At 40.5% G+C, this 12,376-nt stretch overlaps 1 long non-coding RNA gene across 1 annotated transcript; it reads right to left on the bottom strand.

Moving 5' to 3' along the window:
- Positions 1–1,485: 1,485 nt before the first annotated feature.
- LOC116657878 lies at positions 1,486–11,824 on the bottom strand. The gene is made up of 3 exons (XR_004313034.1): positions 11,815–11,824; positions 6,116–6,120; positions 1,486–2,040 (listed from the first exon to the last, which is right to left on the bottom strand). It is a non-coding gene; the product is annotated as an uncharacterized LOC116657878 (long non-coding RNA).
- Between the last annotated feature and the right edge of the window lie 552 nt (positions 11,825–12,376).

Below are 12,376 nucleotides of genomic sequence, written 5' to 3'. Positions count from 1 at the left end.
AAACAAACAACCCTTTGACTACACAGATTCACTTTCAACAATGCGGTAAATAAAATGCTTACCTTCACCTACTTTCATCAAAAGTGAACTCACCTGGGGCACCATTCCATGTCACCTAACCATACCGAATGCTACACCTTAGACCCTGTTGATTATGACTTTGCAGACAAAGCATGGATTTGTAGTTCTATGTTGTAACATGCAGCCCATTCTGGAGCCTTGCATAAGCTACATTTTGATGAGAGTTATGCTTGCAGAGTGATTTCACTCAGGCTAAACTCAGTGATTAGTCATGGTTGATTATTTAATGCTTAACCACTCCCCAGCTCCACCTCTCTCTTCCAGCCTCACCATTTAAGCCCAAACTAAAGTTGGCACAAAATGGGCTCTGTGCTTCTCCCCTGCTTTTCTTGTTCTACTCAAGACATGTGATATATTTTAAGAAGTTAACCATTTTGCTTTTGTTACTCTCTCTATAGAAGCTGGATAATGGCCATCTTCTTCATTTTTTTCTCTCAAAATTTCTGAACATCAGTAATATAACAAAGGTTCTTTGACATCTTCAGATAAATAAAAGCCTTGAGCCAAATCCCTGGGTCTGCCTGCTCCTCCCTTCACAGCTCTGCAGGATGAGCACTCAGTCAGTCCTCTCTTCTTACACCTGGACTGCAGGTGTCCTCTTCCTCTCGGCCCTGCAGGACTTCTCTAAGTCTGAATGTTTAACTGCACCTCTGGGCTGAGTTTTGACAGAAGTCACCCAGCCTCCTCAAGCAGGCTACAGACCAGAGTAGATCATCCACCATCACCCGTGACCGTGCCGTAGATTTGAAGCTCCTTTCATCACCATGGGACGTCTGGATACTGGCTACTTCTGTCAACCCCCACCTGGCACTTGCCTCTTCCTCATTTATGTTCATTTTCTTGTATCATTTATTGGCAGGACTTTCCTCCATTAAACTGTAGTTCCTTGAGAGTAGGGCTCTATCTATTTTTGTATTTGTATTGATAACATACTGCCTTATTCTCCGTGATAGTCAACTCTGTGATTTAGCCCTAGTAAGTTTAATTGGTATTTGTAGTGGGTGATAGGTGAGTCTGTAATTGCTTTGCTTTATGCCATAGTCCTTATTTACCTGGTGACTTCCCTACTGGGGAGCTAGTCCAGAAGACATCCATTTCTTTAAAGAGTTGTCAGGGATGGAATCAGAAGGGAAAAAAAAATGCAAATTCTTGGCTTTTAATAGCAAAGTCTTTGTCCTGAATGATAAGAAACATTGTAAATTATAAGCAAATAGGTAGACTCAGTTTTTCCCCTCCCTCTTTCCCTCCTCACCAGATAAAGATCCTAGGAATGAAGGATGGAGGAAGAGTGTGGGAAGATCAAGCGAGCTTCAGAAATTGATGTGTCTCTGGGCCTTGCCTCCTGTCCCAACCCCTGGAGAGCTTCAGGTACCCCTGATCTGAGTTCACCTGGGCTTTGCGGATCCCATTGGGAACGTATCTGTGTCCTAGAGAAGGACAGCAGAGGTGGCATTGAGAGGTGGGAGGAGCAGGGTGAGTGCCTGGAACAGTCTCAGGTCCTTTCGGGACCCCAGGACTGGAGATGACCAACCTTCCTTTGGTTCCATAAGAAAATTCCCGGAAGTTAGGGAGAGAGGGGAAAAGTAAGAGAAGGAGGGCGCGAAAGGAGAGGGGAAGGGGAGGAGGGAGGAGACAGAAAGAGAGAACTAGAGGGAGCAGGAGAAAAGAGGCGAGAAGGGACAGGAAGAGGTAGGAGGCATGGAAAGACAGGACTGCTTTCTCTACCTTCTCTGCCTGTCTAGCTTGAGCTGAGATTTTCTACACACTAGCAAAAGGTCCTCTGAGAGTAGGTATTAGGTCTAAACTGTATTTTGTTTTACATTTTATTACGGCAAGAACACTGAACATGAGATCAGCCCTCTTAACAGATTTAAGTGTACAGTGCGGGATTGTCCTCTACAGGCACTCAGTTGTACACCAGATCTCCAGAACCTATTCATCTTCCTTAACTGAAATTTTCTACACACTGACTAGCCACTCTGTTTATAGGTCTAAAATGGTTGGTTCTCAGCCATTTTGTATCATTTAACCTAGTACAACAGGCAGGACCACACTGTGACTTTCGTCGGCATAAGGCACTTCTTTATAATTTCTAATTTAATTTAAGAAATTAATATAATTTCTTTTATGTTGGAATAAAGACCAATATATTAATATTATATATTAAAATATCTTCTTCAACATTAAAGTTCATTTTTTTCCTTCTGATTTCTAAAGAAATAAAACCTTTTCATAGGCCCCTGAAAGTACTGTGTTCCCAGGCACTGTGCCCCCTGTGCCTGCTGGGGACGCCCGCCCTGAGGACAGGACAGAAACTGGGCCCGCAGGGCCTGGAGAGCTGCCCTGACAGCCTCCCCCTGCCCCCACGCAGCCTGGGCTTCGCTCTCCCTCTTCTCTTCCCGCTCGTGTAGATTCCTTCCTTCTCTGGAGGGGAGGGTTCTCCCGCCTTGGCCTTTCCACAGGTGAATGAATCCTTCTAATCTCCAGCCCCGGTCAGAAAGTCCTGCTCATATGATCGGTAAGGATAGTTCATTTCAACTGGGAACTAACTGCAGGCGCAGGGCTTTGTGCAGCTATGTAAATTAGGCTGGCCCTCAGATTGAGCACCACCCACTGTAATATTAAAAACAAACAAACAAACACATCCCAAAGCATCACCCTCACCACGTGGATTATGACCGCCATCCACGTTATCCCCAGTAACCAGGGAAGTGAGCTAACAACTGATCTTTGTAGCCGGTACAGTTACACACTGGCAAGGCTTCAGACTCCCCCGCCCCTTTCCCCCTCCACTAATTGCCCTTCTGAGATTGTGGCAGAAAACACACTGGCTCTTGCTTTGAAAACCGCAGGGGCTTGTGTGAGTGAATGACATTTTATTACTCTGCCCTTTAGAAATTGGCCTCTGTACTGTCAGGCCCACCATGGAACTTTTCTCCACTTCTTCTTCGGATGTCAAACACCCAAATTTCAAATAATGCTGGAGAATGATGCGGCTGGGATGATTTCACAGCATATAGATCAGAGCTGCCACAGGGCAGCTTGAAGGAGACAAGGCTCTGTGGCTGGAAGGAAATGGGGATTAATAGATAATAGATTACTTGAGACAACATCTCCTGAAAGATTCATCATCAGATAAGCTTTGGATAGCTCTGATCCATTAATTGGTTATTTTTGGCAAAACACACACACACACACACACACACACACACCCCTGGTTTTATGAGAATTGGTCTCAAATTGATGTGGGTGGAGATTTTACCCAATTGAGTAATTCTTAGCCTTTGGAGTATAACACCCAGTCTCCTAATTCTACCTTACATAGCGTGCCTATATTTTTAAATTAGAGAGAATTGGATTTGATTTTGTCTCGATATTTGTTTTGACAATTTCAAGATACCTTTTGAAACTATTTGCAGCATTTCAGACTTTTTCAAAACCAAGGCTGAAATGAACTTTTCTAGCTGTTTGTTCCATCTTTGAGTTAAGAGTATGAGTCTTTGCATTTTAATTTAATAGTTGCTTTTTGAAGCTATATGGGAACTTCAAGTTAATTAAATATTTTAATTAAGAAGAATATGCATGACATAGATTACCAGTCCTCAGGAATTATTATAGAATATCTTTGACAGTAAAACTATGCTGAACCCAATATTTAATTGATGATTATGAAGATCTTTTCTGATTGCAAAATTGTGAAAATCAGTTTTTATTGTGATATTGATGTGAGTAATTTCCAGGTCAATGAGGATTTCTGGAGACAGAATGATAAATAAAGTAGATCTGTTTCACTCTGGGAACTGATTATAACACCTGGGAATTATGCACATATTGTTAAATTAAATGAAATAATGTAAACAAATGAACCAAGCACCAGGGTTGGCACATAGTATATTTTCAGTGAATGAGACCAGAATTTGAATGTGAAATTACTTATATCTTGAGGATTAACTTCCTAGAATTATTTTTCTGTACTGTTTTTCTCCATCAATCTCACTTATTCAGTACACATACCTATTACATCAGTTCTTTTTTCGAGGAGGGTATTTAGGTTTATTGAATTTATTTATTTTTGATGGAGGTATTGGGGGATTGAACCCAGGACTTTGTGCATGCTAGGCATGCACTCTTACCAGTGAGCTATACCTTCCCCCTATACATTGCATCAATTCTAAGCCAGATATTTATTCATATTTTATTACTCTAAAATTACGTGAAGTTTTAACATTAATGGTGGGTTGCATTACTGTCAGCTGGAACAATCAATTGTACTACTTGGCTACCATTCCTGGTGGCACAGTTGGATAACTGAGTCTCTTCCTATTTCTGTCACCTGACTTCTTAAGGACTATTTGAGAAAGGCACATGAATTGTCCTTTGAAATCTAACACTTGGTAGGATCAACAAGGCTCTAGCCCCGAAACTTGCAAAATGGTGGGTGTCAATGGCTTGAAAGAAAATCCCAGAGATAATAGTGGCACACTCTTTGAAAAAATAGTGCCACACCAACACTTGTGATGGCACAAATGACCACTCTGAATTTAGAAGGTAATTCAGCAGAGTTAGACTCTGAGTATGAAGAAGTTTAGGGAATTGGACCTATTTATTTTGCTTATATTTTCTTTTTTACACATGCAAGAGCTATGATACATATCTATGACTAAATAATTCTCTTACACTAAATAGATAAATGTCGAAGTAATCAGAAAGCATAGTGTCATCATTTCAATAAGTGTATGTCATCATCTGGGGGAGGCTTTTTTCCCATTCCCAAGTCATATTAAATAGTGATGCATCTCACCGTCAGTGGTGCCTTAGAGTCAGTGAATTCTGAGTACCTGCCAGACCCTGTGCTAGGCTTTGCAGAGAGTTAATTAAGCAAATATACTATTTTTTAATATTACATTAATATTAAGCAAAGTATTATTAAATGCCTCCTATGTGTCCCAAACCTGCTACATGCTGTGGATGAGCCAGAGAAGCTCTCATGGAGGTTTCTCTGGCTGGGAAGACAGACATCATACAACATGTTTCCAGAGAGGAATACATACTCTGGAGGGGCAAAAATGTGTACGTATTACGAAATACACTGCAACAAACGTGGTGTCTAAGATGTGATCCCTGTTCTCAAAGAATTTACAATCTAATGTCAAAGATAGAAGGAAAATTCAAATTGGTGTGTTAAATGCTGTAAACTCCCGAAGAGTCTGGAAGAAGTGATAGTTAAACTGTCCCGAAGGGCAAATAAGGATTAGTTAGCTGAAGAGTAGGGGAAGCGGAAAGACTGTCCTGTTTAAAAGCCGAGAAGTAAGAGGGAGGCTGGTGAGTTTCCTTCAACTGTAAAGTGTCGGGTGGCAGAGCTTTCAGTGTGAGTGGCAAGAGATAAGCCTAGAAAGGTAGGACTTGGAAGATGTTGTAGGCTAGGACGAGTCTTCTGTTCTTTATACCAAGAGCAGTGGGGCTTTATACAGAGTACAGGCATGATCGGATTTGTGTTTTAGAAAGATAGCTCCTGCTGGAGTGTGGAGAGTGGATTAATTTTCTCCCTTCCCCTTCCCCCCAAGCAAAGAAGCCAATTGTTGCAGTAATTCAGGAAGTTGATGTTAAGGCTCTCAATTTTCCCAACTTGATTGAATCTTTATCCTGCTTGTGTGTGGGCTTTGTAATAAAATGTTGACTTCAGTAACTTATGGTCACTGCCCACGGGGAGCCCTATTGCAGACACTACAATCACTTTAAAATGAAGTCCCATCAAGTTATTTGACTAGAAAAGCAGATTAATAAACCCACTGATCCAGTGAGCAGCTGATCAATAAAAACGCCACCTCAATTACATGATAAAGTCAAAAATCAAAGTGTACGGTTGCCCTCCTGAGCTTCTGTGGGACTGAAGAATTTCCATCTGAGATTTATCAAAGGGTCTTGAAAGCCAGAGAATGGTTTAGATGAAACTCAATTGATTTTGTGTTTCTGCCAGAACGCAAAGCTTTCTACAGGTCACAGCTTGTCAGGTATAAAAAAATCATAATTTTACCAGAGCTTCCTTTCATGGTTTAGAAGGCCCCAGCACGTGCTGGACTGATAAGCCCTGGTCCTGCGTCTGTTTAAGCAGATGTAAATGAAAATGCCAAAAGGCTCAAGTTCAAAGGGAGAAATGTCGCTTTATGGAACTCCCTCTTTTTGGAAAAACACTTGGGAAAAAGTTTCTTAAGCACGGCTAGGGAGGCACGGTTTCAGTCTGTTCATGCCTCTCCCAGCCAGCACAACCACCACCCTTTTCTCCTGGAGCCCACGAAGGACTGGACAGCTAGAGAGATGAGCTGTTTACTGAACCATCCTGGAAGGCTCCAGATCCAAGGAGAATGCTGACATCTGTTCCTCAGTTGCCTATGCCTTTTTGAATGTAGTTGCAGTTTTCTAAGCAACCTTTTGCAAGGAAATAGGGATGGGCCAAACAAGTCACCTGTAGAAATTTGATCCTCATGTGCTTTTGTATTTCTGGGTGTGCATGTGCGTGGGTTTACCCCTGCAGGAAACCATTTAAAGAATGTAGATAATACCTATCAGTGTTGTGAGTCACCCTGTCAAGAGAGTAATGTACAACTGTGCATCCTTGTAAGTTATTTATCATACCCCGAGGCTCGATGGAACACAGTTTCCTTGATGAAGAGATAAAAAGGAGCAACATAAAAGCAAGGTAAAAGAAGAACACTTCATTAAAACTGAATCTACCTTCTGGTCTTAACTTTTTTTGAGGTTTTTTTTTTAAATTAGTAGTATTACTGAAATTTATCATCACAAAAAATTTACTTTGTAGAACATCTTTTCAGGAAAAAAGCAACCTTTTTGCTGCTGAAATTAGTAGGAGGAGTTTGCAGAGCTGGACGGGGATGACAACCCGCCCCCACCTCCCTCCCAAGGGAGGGCAATAGAATGCAGTTGTGGAGAACAGGATTAGTCCTTGGAAGCAATGGACTCTAACTTGAGCACACCAGTCCCCTCACCTTAAAAACAAGGGGGCCAAAGCAAAAGCTATGGAGCCTCACAGTTCTAAGATTCTGTTTCTCTCAGGGTAGCTGTGGGTGGCCACTGAGAAGTAGTAGATCCAAGAAAGAGTGGAGAAGGGAGATAATTGATGTTTTATTCCATGTTGAGATTTAGTTCCAATTCGACTTTGTTTGCTCTCCTTTCCCATTGCTCTGCTACAACAGAACATCAGGAGTACATAAGCCTCAGGAAGAGGAATAGCTGATTTTCATGATAGTATTAAGGGCCTGCTAAATAGAGCAAAGCAAGAAATTAATGTTTTAACCTCATAATACTGTGATTGTTTAAAAGGACTTAAATTTAAACTGCATAAGTAATATATGGATATGGTTTCTTTGTAAAAAGTGAAAATATTAAATAGAAGACTAAACTCCCCTTTTACCGCCATTCTTTTTTTTATTGAAGTATATATAGTTGACATACAATGTTGTATTATTTTCTGGTGTACAGCACAGTGATACAGTTATACATGGTTTTTTTTTTTTTTCATATTCTTTTTCATTATAGGTTATTATAAGCTACTGAGTATATTATTATAAGCTAGTGACTATAGTTCCCAGTGCTATACATCAGGACCTTGTTTATTTTGCATGTAGTAATTTGTATCTGCTAATGCCACACTCCTAATTTATCCCTTCCCCCCACTTTCCCCTTTGGTAACTGTAAGATTGTTTTCTGTGTCTGTGAATCTCTTTCTGTTTTGTAAATAAGTTCATTTGTGTCATTTATTTTAAGATTCCATATGTAAGTGATATAGATCTTTCTCTGTCTGACTTACTTCACTTAGTATGATAATCTCTAGCTCCATCCATGTTGCTGCAAGTGGCATTATTTCATTCTTTTTTATGGCTGAGTAGTATTCCATTGTAATGTATATCACAACTTCTTTATTCAATAATCTGTTCATGGACATTTTTAGATTGCTTCCATGTCTTGGCTATTGTAAATAGTGCTGCTCTGAATATTGGGGTGTATGTATTTTTCAAATTAGAGTTTTCTTCAGATATATGCCCAGGAGTGGGATTTCTGGATCATATGGTGAGTCTATTTTTAGACTCATACTTCATACTGTTTTCCATAGTGGCTGCACCAAACTACATTGCCATCAACAGTGTAAGAGGGTTCTCTCTTCGCCACACCCTTTCCAGCATTTATCTTTTGTAGCCTTTTTAATGATGACCATTCTGACCGGTATTAGGTGATACCTCGTTGAGGTCTGCCCATTTTTTGAACATCACTATTCCTAATCCCAGTTCCACCCCAGCCTCTCCCAAGGGAATCTTTTATCAGTTTACCATGTTTTCTTCACAGACCTTCTTCTAGGTAGAAGCTGTAAAGTGTTGTTTTATGTGTGTATGTTTTTAATATAAATAGTATGTGTTGTTTTAATAAAATTTTTTATTATTGAATACATTCAGAATGTAATATTGGATAAATTTAAGGTGCACAGCATGTTACTTTGATACATTTATATATTGTAATATGATTGCTGATGTAGGGATATTTATTACATTATGTAATTATAGTACAGTATTATTGACTATATTCATTATACTCTGCATTAGAGCTCTGTGGTTTATTTACTACTCGTTTCAAGTTTGTACCCCTCAGCACCATCACTCTAATTCCTCTCCCTACCATCCCCTGGTATCTGCCATTTTACTCTCCGTTTTTTACAGGTTTAGATTCCACATATAAGTGCTCTCATACACTACTTGTTTTTCTGTCTGACTTATTTCACTTAGCATTATGTGCACAAGGTCCATTCATGTTGTCACAAATGGAAGGATATTCTCCTTTCTCATGGCTGAATAATATTCCATTGTATATATATATCCCACATCTTTTTCATCCATTCATACAATGAAGGGGGCATTTGGGTTGTTTCCATATCTTGGCTATTGTGAATAATGCTGCAATAAACATGGGAGTGCACACATCTCATCAAAATCTCCTTTTCATTATTGGGGCAGTATACCCAAAAGTGGAATTTCTGGATTGTGTAGTAGCTCTATGTTTAATTTTTTGAGAAACCTTCATATTTTTTTCCACAGTAGTTGGACCACTTTACATTCTGATCAACAATGTCTAAGTGTTCAGTATGGGTTTTTTTAATTGCTGTGTCTGAGAGATAGGTCCTTATTAGTACATGAATTTCACCTCATTCTTTTTAACTGTGTTGTAGAGTTCTGTAGCATAGGTAAGTCGTATTTATTTAGCCATTCCCCTGTGATTTGCAATTATGTGGCTTTTGGATTGTTTGTTTTTAGCTACTGGAAATGCTACAAAGACCATCTTTACATAAGCTTCCTTGTGAACCTATGTGATTGTTCATTTCTCTAAGGTAGAAATAATTTGGTTTCTAGCCTCTGGGTCGCCAGGTCTTATAAGGGCAGCTCGAGTTCAGCTGCATGTCACAGAGGGTCTTAAAAATCGCCTCACAATTGGAGGGAAGAGAAGAGTTACTCTTTAATCTTAGCAAAACATTAGCCCATTTCCCACCTACATCAAATGACTATTCATTTTCCAGTCTCAATGATTAACTATTAAGAATGCTACACATGTCATCACTCCCCAAAATATTACTTTAATATTCTTTCTCACTTTTGTAGCTTGCATGTTAAATATGCATTTCAGAAGTGAAAAATAGTAGCCATTTTGTATTTATATGAAAACATGTATAAACCAAGACTTTCATCATAATGCAAGGAGCCACTCTGTAAGAATATTGTCTTTTCTTTTACTAAATGAACGTTTAGCACATGGGATGGGAAAGAAAGAAAAGGGGATGATGTCAAAATTGGATAGCACAGTCATTTCTGCCCTGTGCTATCTGTACTGGCAGCGTCAGGATCAATCCAGTCGCAAATCCTTTGAGCAGCTGTTTGCACACCATCGACTAATGAAGCTCTTTGAATGCTGTGTTATCGGTGTGATGGAGCAGGAGATGTAATAAAGAAAGAAAGAGTGGACCAGGGAGAGACATCCGAAAGACAGACTCCCTTTCCCCAGCCACTTGTGGAAGTCTATTTCAGGTCAACTGGGACCAATTGTGAGTTCTGGCCTTGGGCAAAATTCCTATTTGCAGTCAATAAATTAATGGGTGACACCTTGAAATGGGTTGGCTTTAGCTGAATCAATGTCTGATGTGGTAATCTTTCCTCAGGCCAAATCCCCACTGCAGTTCCTAGGTTGGAGCTGACTGAAGAAATGCACAGATCCTTCGACTTTCTTTCTTCTTCATCTCTTTTTAAAAATCACTCCTGAAAAAGCAGAATACCGTGTTCTGGCACTAACTGGCATTCTGACTTTCCTGTCCTTGCCCCTCCTCTCTTTAACTGCTGTGGAGTAACTCCCAAGGCTAATATATTTCATTTGTATAGAACTCTACGATGTACAGAGTTCTTTCTCTGCCTGATTCTAGTTAATCTGTTCCCTCTAAGAAAGTTGTCCAATAGGCCAAAGAGCGAACTGTTCCTTTACAGTAGCTCCTTTTGAAAACTCTAGGCAGCAGGAAACAGAGAAGGCTGCACTGTTGGTTCAGCTGGCTTTTACAGCTGAAGATAACATGAACCACAAATCTGCCGGGGTTCGTGTTTTCTTGGAGGGGGAGGAGAATTGAGGGAGCAAAATAAAGAGAAGTTTAAGTTTAGTATTTCATAACTGTGTGCTCTTTCCCAGGTTTTATTCCTGTAATATTCTCTGTGTGTGGCCAGACCCTTCATAACAGCACTATTGAAGAAGGAGAGGGAAAAGGGAAAGGGAGGAAGGGTGGAGGGAGGGATAGAAACTAGCCTTCGGGGGGGAAAAAAAGACCACTGCTTTTAAGTATCAACCGTGACCTTAACCGGATGTAGTCGAGGCCTTGCAGAATTGAGTTGGTCATTCATTTCTGAAAATAGGATAGGGGGCAAGCGTGGGTAGCATTTGTAGTGAGGCCAGAGGAGGGAAGTGACCCATTTACTCTTCTCTGGAAAAAGTGGGTTCCTGAGGCATCAGAAAGTTGATGGGCTGAGAGCTTTCCTTTCCCTGAGGGTATGTTGGGTAATGTCTGCTGGGAAAGCAACAACAGTAATAAATCTGAGGAATGAAGATAGTTGAAACATGGGAGCAAAATCTTTTTTGTATTTTGGAAAATCTTTTTGTGGAATTAAAAAATAGGAGAAAGAGTTTTTTAAATCTCTGGAAAAAGAATTGGCGTGTCCACATTATGTATGCAACGCTGCTCCTGCCACCAGACTGGGAGTCTAACAAGCTTAGCTGCTTAGGAGAAGCATATTTTATTTTCAGGTTGGCCAAGCTATTTCCTGCCTTTGGAGCAAAACCCAGTGCAGCTACTGTACCCTGACGATATTTTTTTCTCTCTGAATATCATAACCTTTTAAATAACAAGTATGCTGCCCTTTCAAGGGCTCTGAAAACACAGATGGAGAAATACAACAGCACCATTTTATCCTTTCCCTCAAGAAGAACACTCCTTTCTCTACGCCATTGCTGGGGTTTCTGGATGTAAATGTGGAAGATGACAAGTGTTGTGATCACACTTGAGTGAGAAAACATAACCAAAACACACAGTAGTGATTCAGTCACATAGCCTTGGAAAGAGGTGGTGAAAAGCGGGCCAGTTACAGTTTCTGGGCTGAGTGGGGGTCTGTCACAGCAGAGCAGGGTGGCTGGGCAGGGCACAGGAAGAGCGAGAAGACAGTGGCGCCATGATGGAAAGGCTTGTGAATGGTGTTTGGCAGTTGACATCTGTTGACGAGTATTTTTCTTCAGTGCACAATTATAAGCTAGAAAGACCTTCGATTTCATATAAACCAATGCCCTCATTTTACCAAATGACTTGCTAGGGCAAGCAGCACAGTTAAGCCAAGATTCTAGGTCTCTTGTCTCCCAGGTTGGTATTTTCCATTGCTTTGAGTTGGGCATTTTACTATTCGGGTTAAAACACACAGTCTCTGTCTTCTAGTAGCTTACAATTTAAAATGTCTATTTCCCAGCAAAAGAAGTAACTTGGGGGATTGAATGAGCACTGAGGTGAACAAAGAAGACTGGTTCTAAGCCTGTGTTGCTGGGTGACCATAAGAAAACAACAGAGCTTGTCTGTGCTTGAGAGGGAACCCAAATGGAGAAGGGAGACTGGGGCAGCTTCTTTAGCAGTTTTAAGAGTTAGTGGTTCTGAATCAAACCGACATAGGCTCCACATTGTGCCACGAGGGATATGGGAGTAGTCAGATGTAAGGTTAAA

Source organism: Camelus ferus, chromosome 2, assembly GCF_009834535.1.
Source record: "Camelus ferus isolate YT-003-E chromosome 2, BCGSAC_Cfer_1.0, whole genome shotgun sequence".
NCBI lineage: Eukaryota > Metazoa > Chordata > Mammalia > Artiodactyla > Camelidae > Camelus > Camelus ferus.
This window is presented reverse-complemented; position numbering and strand designations above follow the sequence as displayed.